At 41.7% G+C, this 12,238-nt stretch overlaps 1 pseudogene; it reads right to left on the reverse strand.

The window, feature by feature from the left end:
- Positions 1 to 10,803: 10,803 nt before the first annotated feature.
- Positions 10,804 to 11,806, reverse strand: LOC118880155 (annotated as a pseudogene).
- Positions 11,807 to 12,238: the final 432 nt, after the last annotated feature.

Genomic DNA, 12,238 nt, shown 5'->3' on the forward strand with positions numbered 1-12,238 from the left:
TTTGTCTAGGAGACGTAACTAATGAGAACGTGGTCAAGCTGACCCCATTTTAACTTGTGGAATTTATTATTTTTCCTTCCCACAGTGTTTATTGGGTAATACTTTGGAATCCATTGAGGCTGCGCATGTTTTTAAGAGTTTACTTGGGGAATTCCCAGGTGGTCCAGTGGTTAGGACTCGGTGCTCTCACTGCCAGGGCCCCAGGTTCGATCCCTGGTCGGGGAACTAAGATCCCGCAAGCCACCCGGCGCGGCAAAATAAATAAATAAATAAATAAATAAATAAATAAATAAATAAATAAATAAAAAGAGTTTACTTGAACAACGTCTAGTCCTAGTGCATCATTTCAAAACCGGAAGTCCCAGGCCCATAAATCCAAACTGCACCTGCTCTTTTTCCCAGAATGTTTTTATGTAAATCTCTGGGGTTTGATCAGGATGTTTGGTTGTGGAGGGTGCAGTGATGGGAACGCAGAGCTAGATTACACCGAGCTGGACTTTGCGGGGCGGGTTGTGGCGGCCATGGGGTAAGTGCTGAAAGAAGACAAGGAGACGAATTAGTGAAGCTCCAAGACCAAGCTACATGCCTCCTTCTTGGACATCTGAGACAGGCATATGGTGTAGTGAAAAGAACATCAGCTTAGTGGCCAAAGTCGTTTCTGTCATTGACTAGCTGTGTAGCCTTGGTCAAATGAACTTGTGTACAAGTTTGCTTATGTATAAAATGGGAGTCATTAATACCTACCTTGCAGTTGTGTTAGATGGATAAGAGATAACATATATAAAGTCCCTGGTAAGTAATACACGTGCAAAAAATGCTCATGTGTATGTACATATATGTACATGTGTATGCCTGGAGTGTGTGTGTATATATGGGGTGGGGTGTGTGTGTGTGTGTGTGTGTGTTGGGTTCCAAAGGGAAAAAGCCAAGGCTTCCTATTATAAAGTCTTGTTTTTTATTGTTTTTTGGTGTTTTTTTTAAAAAACAGCTGACACTCTCTGAAACACAAATTTCCACAGTCTCTAGGGGTATGTGAGTTTGAGTATGAGCATCGTTGTGGTCTATTCCTTCTTGCTTCACTCAAACATCATGGAAACAAGCTGAAAGGGAAATCGTATGTCTTCAACGTATCCCTCACCCTTCAGAATAAAGAAAGCAAACAAAAAATTCTCAAAAGTTTTTGTCAACTCATTAAGTGTTAATTAAACATTTTATTTCCCCAGTACAAAATGGAGGGAAAGAAGTTCCAGCCAACAGTGTTTACTGTCTAGTTGGGAAAATAATGTTTTATACAGTAAACAACCAGAGAACAATACAAGGTGGTATGCAAGCCATTACCAACTAGCTCTCGTTTCAGAAGAAGTGGTCTTAGGGGCTGGGTTTGGCTTGGAAAGGGATCTTGGGGGGCTCCCTAGGGTAGTATTTGAAAGTGGGCTTTGGAGGCAGCAGATAGAAATGAGTCCTGGCAGCACTACCAGTAGTTTTTGTCTGGTCACTAAATTCTAATCCTTGATCACCTCATTTGCAAAAAGAAGAAAATATTTGTTTCTCGGGGTGTTTTAAAGATCAAACAAGATAACATATATAGATCACTAAGCACAGACTCTGGCACATAGTGAGATCAACAAATTGGCTATATAAGTGTGTTTCTTGTTAAAGGTGAATCTTAAAAAAAATCACAGGAGTTATCAAGGATGTGGAGAAATTGGAGCCCTCGTGCATTGCTTGTGGGAATGTAAAATAGTGCAGCCACTCTGGAAAACAGTCTGGCAGGTTTTCAAAATATTAAACATGGAGTTACCATATGACCTAGCTATTCCACTCCAAGAGAAGTGAAAACATATATACACACAAACTTGTACACAAACATTCAGAGTATCATTATTCTTAATAGCCCCAAAGTGGAGACAACCCAAATGTCCATCAGCTGATGAATGGATGAACATAATGTCGTGTAGCCACACAGTGAAATATTATTCAGTGATAGAAAAGAATGAAGTACTGATACACGCTAAAACATGGGTGAACCCTGAAATCTAAGTGAAAGAAGCCAGGCACAAAAAATCACATATCATATGATTCCATTTATGTGAAACGTCCAGAATAGGTGAATCATCCATAGAGATCAAAGTAGATTTATGGCTGCCAGGGGATGGTGTGGGTGGTCCTGAGAAGAGAATAACTACTAATGGATTTGAATTTCCTTTTGGGGGTGATAAAAATATTCTGGAATTAGATATTGGTGGTGGTTGCCCAACATTGCGAATGTACTAAGTGCCTGTACACTTTAAACTAGTGAACTATATGGTATGTGAACTATATCTCAATAAAGCTGTGGGGGAAAAAAAAAAAGAGGTGAATCTTAAAAGACATGAGGTATTTGGACAAGTAGAGAGAAGCAAGCTGGCAGAGCAGAGGAGACACAGACAATGTGATCCGAGCAGCTGAGCCGTGGGTTTGAGAGAATTTGCGGGGGGGGGGTGGGCGCCGCCAAGGTGGGTCGTTTAACATCACGTGTAATAGTTCAGAGTCAGCCTGCGATGCAGTCTGAGGCCTCCTTGGGGTGATAGGAACGGCAGAGAAGATTGAATTTTCCAGATTTATCAGAATGTAGCACGGACTGGAGTGAACAGGGGGAAAAAAAATCAGAGAACTATATTAGCTGCTGAGAAAAGAGGAGACGCCTTCGTGGGTGTGTGTGTTCAAGCTGTGTTTGGGTCCCGGGTGAATGCTTTAGTTTGTGAAGGACCCACGGTGGTCAGAGCCGGGCCTCTTCGTGGCTGCAGTGCGCGGTGCGGCCGCTGGTGGGCGCTGTGGACCGGAGCGGATCAGCCTGATGGGGCCTGCAGGGTGCACGCGGAAAGAGCCCCCGTCCTCCCTCACAGTCCGTCTCGCTTTCTGTGAAAATTGTCCTTGAGGTAGGAAGATCCTCATTTGCAGTACAGAACAAACACAAATACGGTATTTCATATCTTCTCTGCCATTTTCACCCTTCCCTGTTATTGGAAACTCTCGCCCCCAGTCTTATCTGTAGGATTCTGTCTTCAAACGTGGAATGCTCTTCCTCCCCTTACCAAACCCTCCCTGTCTGTCTTTTCTTTCTTTCTTTTTTTTCCTCCTTCAGAATTTCACGATCTTTCATTTTATTCGTCAGTTCTTTTGATTAGCGATGGTAATAGGGCAGAAGAGGGGGAGGATTCTTCTGTTTCATTAGTTTCTGATAAAGTGTGCGGTTTTTCAAGGCTGCTTTCATAAATCTGCACACTTTTCTGTCTAGCAGTCTCCCATTTCCCTGTCTCTTGCAGACTCCGGTTTTGCGCTCAGAGGCACGGAGACCTTGAGCCCCTCTACACGGCGCCTTAACTCGCCCCCAGCTGATTCTGAACGTTGAGTTTCTCTTTGCCCTTCAGCTTGCTATTAACCATTTTCCTCTTATTCCTGGATTTTGCCCTTTTCCCTCAAGTTCACCGTTACAGACTTTCTCTTGGGAGTCACCCTCAATTACCACATCAAACCTGGCTCTGGTGGGGATCCAGCTGCCCACTGTACCCGGCCTGTAAGACGATGAATCCTCTCCTCCTCGCCAGCCCACCCCCAAGCAAGTCATACTGAGAAGGAGTCGTTCATAAGGCATCAGTATATCACCTCCCCGGTGGCACCTAGAATGCTTCCTAGGGAAAAACCCCAGAGAATCTTTGTTGTTATTATTATTATTTGTTTTAACAACTCAAACTATTGTTCAGTGACTCGGTATACGCCTATTTTGATAATATTTAAAGGAATCTTTTGGATGATTGAGCTTTGAAACCTTTTTTATTTTTGTAGCATTTTACCCTATGAGACATATGCAACTTGGGCTGTTGAGATTGGGGAATGGGTGAAGGGGTGAAGGATGCTTGTTCCTGGGTAGCAAAAGTCATAGTAAGTTGCTACCTTGGGCTTCTAGAACAATCTTCTTCATTCTGTGGGGAACTCTTCCCTCCCATTCCTCCCTCTCTCCGTCTCTCCCTCCCTTCTTCTTTTCTTCGTTCCTCCCTTGCTCCCTCCCTCCCTTCCTTCCTTCCATTTACCTTCTTAGAAGCATGACTGTTGCCCCTCATTTCCTTTTAACTGGAAATCAAAGTGTCTTTATCATTCGTAGGCTTTCTTCCCCCTTATCTTCCTCTCTGCCGGCCCCAACCACTGCATCAAGACTCTGCTCATTCTTCAAGTCATCCAAGTAAGCTGAAAAGTCAACCTCTGCGTTTGACTCCGAGCTTTTACAGAGGGCGTTCTTTCGAGAAATGCCTGGCACTACTTCCCAGTCCCGCAGAACAGCTTAGCCCCAAACCAGCGAGAAGTTTTTTTTTTCCCCCCATCTTTCAGTCTATTCCAAGTGTATAGACAAAATATTCGGGGTTTCCTAGAGTTTTTAGGGCCTGAGAACATTCTGGAGATCTTGAACTTACCACTTGGGTCCAGTATATAATCTGCTGCAGTTGTGAACATGACCCTGCTCCTAGACCTTCAGGTCAACCAGATGTCCCTGCTCCTGGGACCAGCAATGATCTCAGAACACCTGACTCTGAACAGTTTCCTCTAAACCATCTCCCATCCTGGATTTCTGAGAATATTGCTGTTCGTCTCATCTCATTGATTCGTTCTTCCATTGATTCATTCTTACAGTCAGTCCACAAATACCTGGAGAAAAGTCTGTGAGAGGCTGTGAGGTTTATGAATATTAGACCTGAATTATAGTCTTAGGCTGTTGCCTGTTCTAAACTTTACTCTCAGTCTTCAGGACTCCTAGAAAAGGAAAGATCATGAATTTAGGCTGCATATGATTTCCTTATCATCAAATAACAACAGTTCTGCTTATACATCTCTTACTAAACGTAACCATCTATTAGCTTAAGTGCAAGCTTGATTAGAGACATTAGTATTGTTATAAGGAAGTCTTGATAAGCCCTGGTCCTTTTTCCAGGAGATGGTCTCTAATTAAGGAGAGTTTTCATCTGAGGGATGTACCAGACCCTAACTCTTAATTTGCTTCTGGGTTTTTGTTATTGTGAACTTTGGACAGTCTTTCAACTTTATCAGTGAGAATGCATTCCAGGAATCTCACATACCCACACCTTCTAGGTAAGGAGGAAGGCACCCAGCCCTCGGGGGGCTACCTTGACCTAGCCCCGCCCCTCAAGGCTCTCCTCTGCTACCCAGCTGAACAGGAGGGTGAGTCGCCTACCCCTGGGCCTCCTCCTGACAATGAAAGAAAGTTTTCAGGCCTTGCATATTCCTGTACTCTGGTCTCTATCATTGGTCTTACTCTTCTGGATCGTGAAGGGACCTTTTGTTTGAGACTTTCAGTAGAAACCAGAGCTTCTCCACGTTGACTCTGTAATGAAGCAATACACTCTATTTCATAGAATCCAAGAAGACATCAATTTTAAGACATATTTTATGTCCCTCACTCACAAAAAAGAATGTGGCCAGTTAAACTATGACAATCATTGATTGTAAGACCATCCTGTGGAAAACAAAATGCACATCTTAGAATCAATAAAATATGTAGCACAGTGGTTTCATGTACAAGTCAGGCTGCTGGGGTTCAAATCTCAGCTCTGTTTTTTAATGTTTGTCCTTGGGCAAGCCACTTAACTTCTCTCTGCCTCAGTTGCCTCATCTTTTGGGATGATAATAATAGTATCTACTTGAGAGGATAGATGAGGATTAAATAAGTGACTATACACAAAGCACGAAACAGTACCTGGGGTGTATAAAGGCTCAATAAATGTCAACAACTTTTAGCTGAATGCTAATAAAAAGAGTAGTTAATACTAATATTATTGAGCACTTATTAAGTTTGGGGTGCGGTGCCAACCACTTTATATGGATTACTTTATTTGTAATTATCACAGTAATCCAAGGAGGAAGATGCCATGATTATTCCCACTCATCAGAGGAAAATTTACAGGGTATATGCCTCTTAAATAAATTCCCCAGAGTTCCTCTTTTTTTGCTTAACATTTTGCTTTTAACATATTAAATACAATTTTTGTTTCCCTTTTCCTCTTAATCAGAAACAGATTTACTGTGGCCCTAATGAAGCTCAGGCTCAAGACCCCTCAGTTACACAGGCTCCCTCTCAAGACCTATGAGCCATACTGGAGAATTGACAGAGTGCTGTGACAGGCAGAGAGAAGACGGTTAGACACACACCTCTCCTGCCCACCCCCCGCCACCCCGAGCCTGCAGAAAACTTCACATTTGAGATGGGCCTGGAGCGAGATCGGAGTTTGGCAGAATGAAAAGGGGTAGTGAAAACCTGTCTAGGCAGAGGGAACGACACATGTTCAGGTCTTCAGGGGCAGAAGGTCTTGGACCAGAGGATAAGGCAGTGAGACTGAAAATGGGATTTATGGGAGACGTAAGTATGAGAGAGTTAAAAAGGGGATGACGTATTAGTTTCCTATTGCTGCTGTAACAAATGGCCACAAACTTAGTGGTGGAAAGTAACACAAATTTATTATCTTATAGTTCTGAAGGTCAGAAATCTAAAATCAAGGTGTCAGTAGGATTGTGCTCCTTCAGGAGGCTCTGGGGCAGAAACCATTTCCTTGCTTTTTACGGCTTCTAGAGGTCGCCTGCATTCCTTGGCTTGTGGTCCCTTCCTCATATCCCTCCAATCTCTTTCTTCCATTGTTGCATCCCGCTACTACTCACTCTCGTACTCCTGCCTCCTTCTTATAACGACCCTTGTCATTATATTTGGCCATCCTGGATAACCTAGGCTATTCTTCCCGTGTCAAGATTATTAATTTAATCACATCTGCAATATCCCTTTTTCCATGTAAGATAATATATTCATAGTTTTCAAAAGACGCAGACCTAGAGAATGGACTTGAGGACATGGGGAGGGGGAAGGGTAAGCTGGGATGAAGTGAGAGAGTAGAATTGACATATATACACTACCAAATGTAAAATAGATAGCTAGTGGGAAGCAGCTGCATAGCACAGGGAGATCAGTTCGTTGCTTTGTGACTACCTAGACGGGTGGGATAGGGAGGGTGGGAGGGAGATGCAAGAAGGAGGGGATATGGGGATATATGTATACATATAGCTGATTCACTTTGTTATACAGCAGAAACTAACACAACACTGTAAAGCAATTATACTCCAATAAAGACGTTAAAAAAAAAGGTAATATATTCATAGTTTCCAGAGATAGAATGTAGACATCTTGGGGAGTGTGGCATTCTTCAGCCTACTCCACATATGATAAAATTTGCATTTAAACAATTGATGGAAGAGGAGAGAAGGGAGTTAGGGAGGCCAGCTAAAAGACTGATTAATATTTCAGATGAGAGATAATCAGGTCACGGACTAAGACAGTAGGGAGAGAGAGGTGGCATCCCACTGGAGATGGTGGAAGGTAGACTCACTCTCAAAGCTTCATTCTGAGCATTTGCATCTCTAACAGTGCCCACGGGACTGGCTCTTGAACCCACATTGAGTAGGATGCCCTGGGGAACATCAACAATCAAGGGATGGTGTGAGAAGGAGCCCCAAAGACAGAGCCCATGGATTCAGAGAAGTCAGAAGAGTCCCAAGTGAAGATGGTGTCCTGAAACCCCCAGGTGAAGACGATTCTAAGGAGCATGGGGTCGAGAGAGGAAAAGAAAGATGCTGAAAACTGCCCATAGATTGGGCTCTCCGTCATCGGTGTGCTTCATGAAAGCAGTTTTGGTGAGGTCGTGGGAGCATAGGGCCTCCACCGTCTTTCTCCACGGCCTCTGCATACACTCTGGACAGCTACATTTGTCTAGAAGTGTGGAGCCAGGTGCGTGGAGATGGGCAGAGGCAGGGAACATTCCCTTTTAACTTCAGCAGCAGCCGTGCTGTGGGATTGGCGCTCAGCCGTGGGCTCGCAGTTTGTGGGCCTGGTCTTTGCTCTGGGTGTGCTGCCATCTCCAACACGAGAGCTTATTTTGGGACATGCAGAGTATTTATTTGTAAAGATACAAAACAGCAAACAGCCTGAAATAATGGGTCTCATGAATATTCTGCAATTGCACCAGCGGTTCCAAGAGGCCCAACCTAGTTGACTGAAGGAAGGGGCTCCAGGGTAAAGATTGATGTCCACCCGCTTCCTTATTCATTTCACTCTTCCACGGGTTTCTACCGCGTATAATTATTTTCTCTTGGTGTTATATTTTATGTTATCTTTTCTCCCCCGAGTGTTAGAAACAGATAGTTTTCTTTGTTTGAAGTGTCCATGGACCTAAAATTATGGGATTATATAATTCAGTAGTAAATGCCATGCATCTTAGACTACATTAACTATTGCTGATTTATCCTGATATGCTCTATTTTGATGTCTTTCTATCTCTCTCTCAATAGCCATCTACCCTTTTAATAGTGCAGTGTTGCACATCTGTTAAGGCTTAAATTGGCTAGCTTTTTCACCTCTGTATTCTGACTCCACCAATGGAGACCTCAACCAAGCAGCAAGCAGATGTCCACAGAATCATAGTGAGGATTTGTGCAGGAAAATACTAATAAGGAAAGAAAGAAAATAGCCCTGGAAGCCAGTAAGTTCTGTTTATTCACTGACAAAGAAGTAGCTATTTAACAATGGATTTTCAGGAAGGAAAAAACATCAAGTAAAAGTAAAAGTTAATTTTAGAAATTTTAGTTTAGATTGAAAATTGCTGATTTGCTTATTACTTTTATTTTTAAGAGAGACTTTTATTTATTTATTTATTTTTGTCACTAGACAATGAATTAAGCAAACCTTTATTGAAGCTTAAATTATGGTACAGTAATACATTTCAACTGATTTAAGTCCAACATCATGAAGAGAGAAATTATGGCACCAAAATTTTCCCTCCTCTGTCATACACACTAGGATTAATTTAGATTACTATTCAATCTATAGCTTTCATTTTTCTAGGCTTTGTTCCATACAAATTTGTGCAGTTTTTCAACATTAAATAGAAATCTTAAATCTATTGCGGGGGAGAAATCAGACCTCAAGCCAATAAATGTTCATCAAATCCAGTGGGACACTGTTCAAGAACAAAATCTACTTTGAGCATTGGTCCTCATAATAGCACCAAAACATTAGGTACTGGGCGCTAATTACACAATCGGACTGATCCATTGATTGAAAGCTTCTTCAATGAAGCTTTGAATCAACAACATGTTTAAAAGTCAAAAGTGTTCCAACCACTTGATTTCAAACCAAGTAGAATTTATGTTTAGAAACACTAAAAAAAAGTGTTTCATTTATAAATATGGAAGGAACAAAAACATCACTGCATCAATCCAGAAAGAATCAAAAATTGTTTGAGGACAAGAAGAAATACAAAATTGAGTCAGCTTTGCTCTTTTCTCAGCTGCTTAAATGTCCATATTAGCAAATACAGCTACAAGATGCCAACTCTTTTAAGCCTGTATTTCTAGTCATTTCCCATTGACCATTTTGGAATTTTGTATGTTATGTTTTATGGATAGCATTCTGCTTCACTGTGTGGTATGTCTGAATGACCTGAACAGTTCTCATTCATCACTTGATGCTACTCCATGGTGAAAGAAATACCAGTAAGAGGAACCGTCAGAACACTATCACATGCATCACAAAGTCACAAAACTTTCTAAGTCACAAGATGGCAAAGACATTGATTCTGCCCTGAACCAAAGTTTATGGCATTACCATTAATAGAAATTAGTGGAAATGGCTACGAATGTAAAAGTTAAGGTGAGTCATCTGAGCTGACTTGACTTGTTGAATCCAATACAACCTTTATCTTAAATCTCCTTGCTAACAAATTTAGTGATAATTCTTTTATACTACTACTTAGCAAGTTAATAAAGGCATGGTACTCATGAGAAGCTAATCTCATTTAATGGGGGGGCACAGAATGGCATACAGTTTCCATACAGTTCTGCCAATATTCTCTAGTATCAATCTATACCTTCTTTGTTAGTCAACACCAGCTTATTCCAAAAGAGCTCATGGTAATGAAAAATGCCAAACTCCCTTGACCTTAAAAGAAAATTAAGCCCAGGGTCCCTCCCCCTGTTCCCCCTCTGGGGTGTAAGGTTAGTGTAAACCCACAGTGTAACAGTGTATTGCTTTATGGAGGGGCTGTGGTTGGGAGGGAGACACCATGGTGAGGAACGAATCAATTAAAGTAACACAAGTATAGGAAGCAGTGAGATAGTAATACACGAAATGGATAACTGCAGTCATTTTCGTAGAGGACTCGACTCGTGGAAGAAGAACTTTGGTGCTGCAAAAACATCTGTATGAAGTAGAAATTGGTTTCAATAACATTAGTAGAGAATATGTTCTAGAAAGTGGAGGTAACTGGATGCAAAATCCTGGTAGCAGTTGAATAGAACAGTCCCAGATGGCTAGGCTGAGGCCAACACCTAATGAGGACAAAAGCCCTGTCTGTGCGGAATTTTGGATGATACCTGGAGAAATATTACACTGTGCATAAAGCAAATTGAATTGTTTTCACAAGTGTTGTAAAGTTTCATATAGTAAAAGGTTTTTTCTACATGCACTTCAATTTCACAGCAAGAGTGGCATAGGATACCTAAATGCAGAAGAGAGCATTCATGCAAGATATCTAACTCCTTGATATAATAATGCATACAAATCAAAATGATTACACTATCATTACATCTAGGGCTTTCTGCAACTACAAGGTGGTGGTTATGGAAAGCATGGCCCTTGGTATCAATATCTAAAAAGCAGTCACCACCTTCTTCTGTGTGTGTTCTCTTTTTGCATTTTTTCTTCATTTTTCTTAATCAACTCTGCTGTTGTTGCTGCTTCTTAGCAAAACTGGTAAAAACAAAATTGTAATCATTGAACATAGCTCTCTGGCAATCAAGACGTTTAAAACCTTCAATCTTCTGGGGCGAAGAAAGCACTGTGCAACATTTAGAACTCTGATTTACAAACAGGGTGGTCACAATTTTCCTGGCTTGAAGACTTCCATAAGTTTCCAGATCAGGTCATCATAGGAGGTCTGACTTAAGTTTGTTTCAAAGCTAACATAAGAAAATTCTGGTTCTGGAGTGATGTGAATAGTCCAGTAAGTTCCATCCGATTTCATTTCATTCATTGAATACCCACAAGGATTGAACAGTGTGGCATCAATGCCAGAACCTGGTATCAGGTCACAAATTCCACTCCCACGAGTGACATCCTTTGCAGTAACACCATCTTTCATGTAGAACTGGTCCATGACGCTGGGTCAAGCTCACTCATCAGAATTTCCAGGGTTTGATCTGGCTGACTGATTACCTGACTTTCCGGGAAATCCAAAGTATACAAGTACCAACAATCAGAATTCATGCGTTGCATACAATATGCTGCTCCATTTGGGAAAATTGCATTAAGAAACTCTGTTTCTTCCTGGAAATTCCTGTGTGGGTACCCTTGGTGAGAAGGCTTTGTGAAATTCTTACCAGAATAAAAGAAGCTTTGAATTGAGTCAAACCCACTGTAATCCCTAGCAAGCTTCAACAGGGGAACCAGTGCTTTCAGCAAGAGGGTGGTACCACATGTCTTCAAAATGAAACGTCTCTTGGAGACAAACATGCTACTCTCACTGAGTACATAAGCTTCCTGCTTGTCAGTTTTTGTCATACTTATGATTGAACATGGCACATCCTTCAAAAGTATGTCCCACTCGGATCTTGGGATGGTGCGAAGATCCCCGGATCCTTGGTTTGCGTCGGGTTGCTGCCTGGAGAACCAAACCTCCAGCAGCTTCTCGGTCCTTTCGAAAAAATGTGCATCTTCCATCACCGTGAGACTAGCGAATGACCAACAACTACAGAAAATCAACTAAATTAAATCTCTTCTCCCGCCGCTGCCGCCACCGCTGCGGATTGTTCCAGCTGTGTTACTAAAGTTCAGGTTCCTTTTTTGCTATAATTTTATATTAACTTTTTTTAAAAAAGGGTTAATAAAATTTTCCCGGCTTTTTTTCTTTTCTTTTTTTGGTGAGCGAAAGTTGGACGTGAGTCTGTTGGAAATAGGGGCGGATACAGCTCAGTCTCTTGTAGTCCGCTGTTTCCCCGTTAAAGAGAGTAGAGCGAGCGCTAGCTAATGTCGCCAGCCATACTGTGGGAGCTAAAGAAAGACTTTTAGAATCAGAAAAATAACTATTGCTCAGCCATTCAACTTAAAGATATTTAAGTGTTTTAGTTGGCTTATAATCTGATTGTCAAAGTT

The sequence above is a fragment of the Balaenoptera musculus genome, chromosome 14 (genome assembly GCF_009873245.2).
Source record: "Balaenoptera musculus isolate JJ_BM4_2016_0621 chromosome 14, mBalMus1.pri.v3, whole genome shotgun sequence".
Taxonomy (NCBI): Eukaryota; Metazoa; Chordata; class Mammalia; order Artiodactyla; family Balaenopteridae; genus Balaenoptera; species Balaenoptera musculus.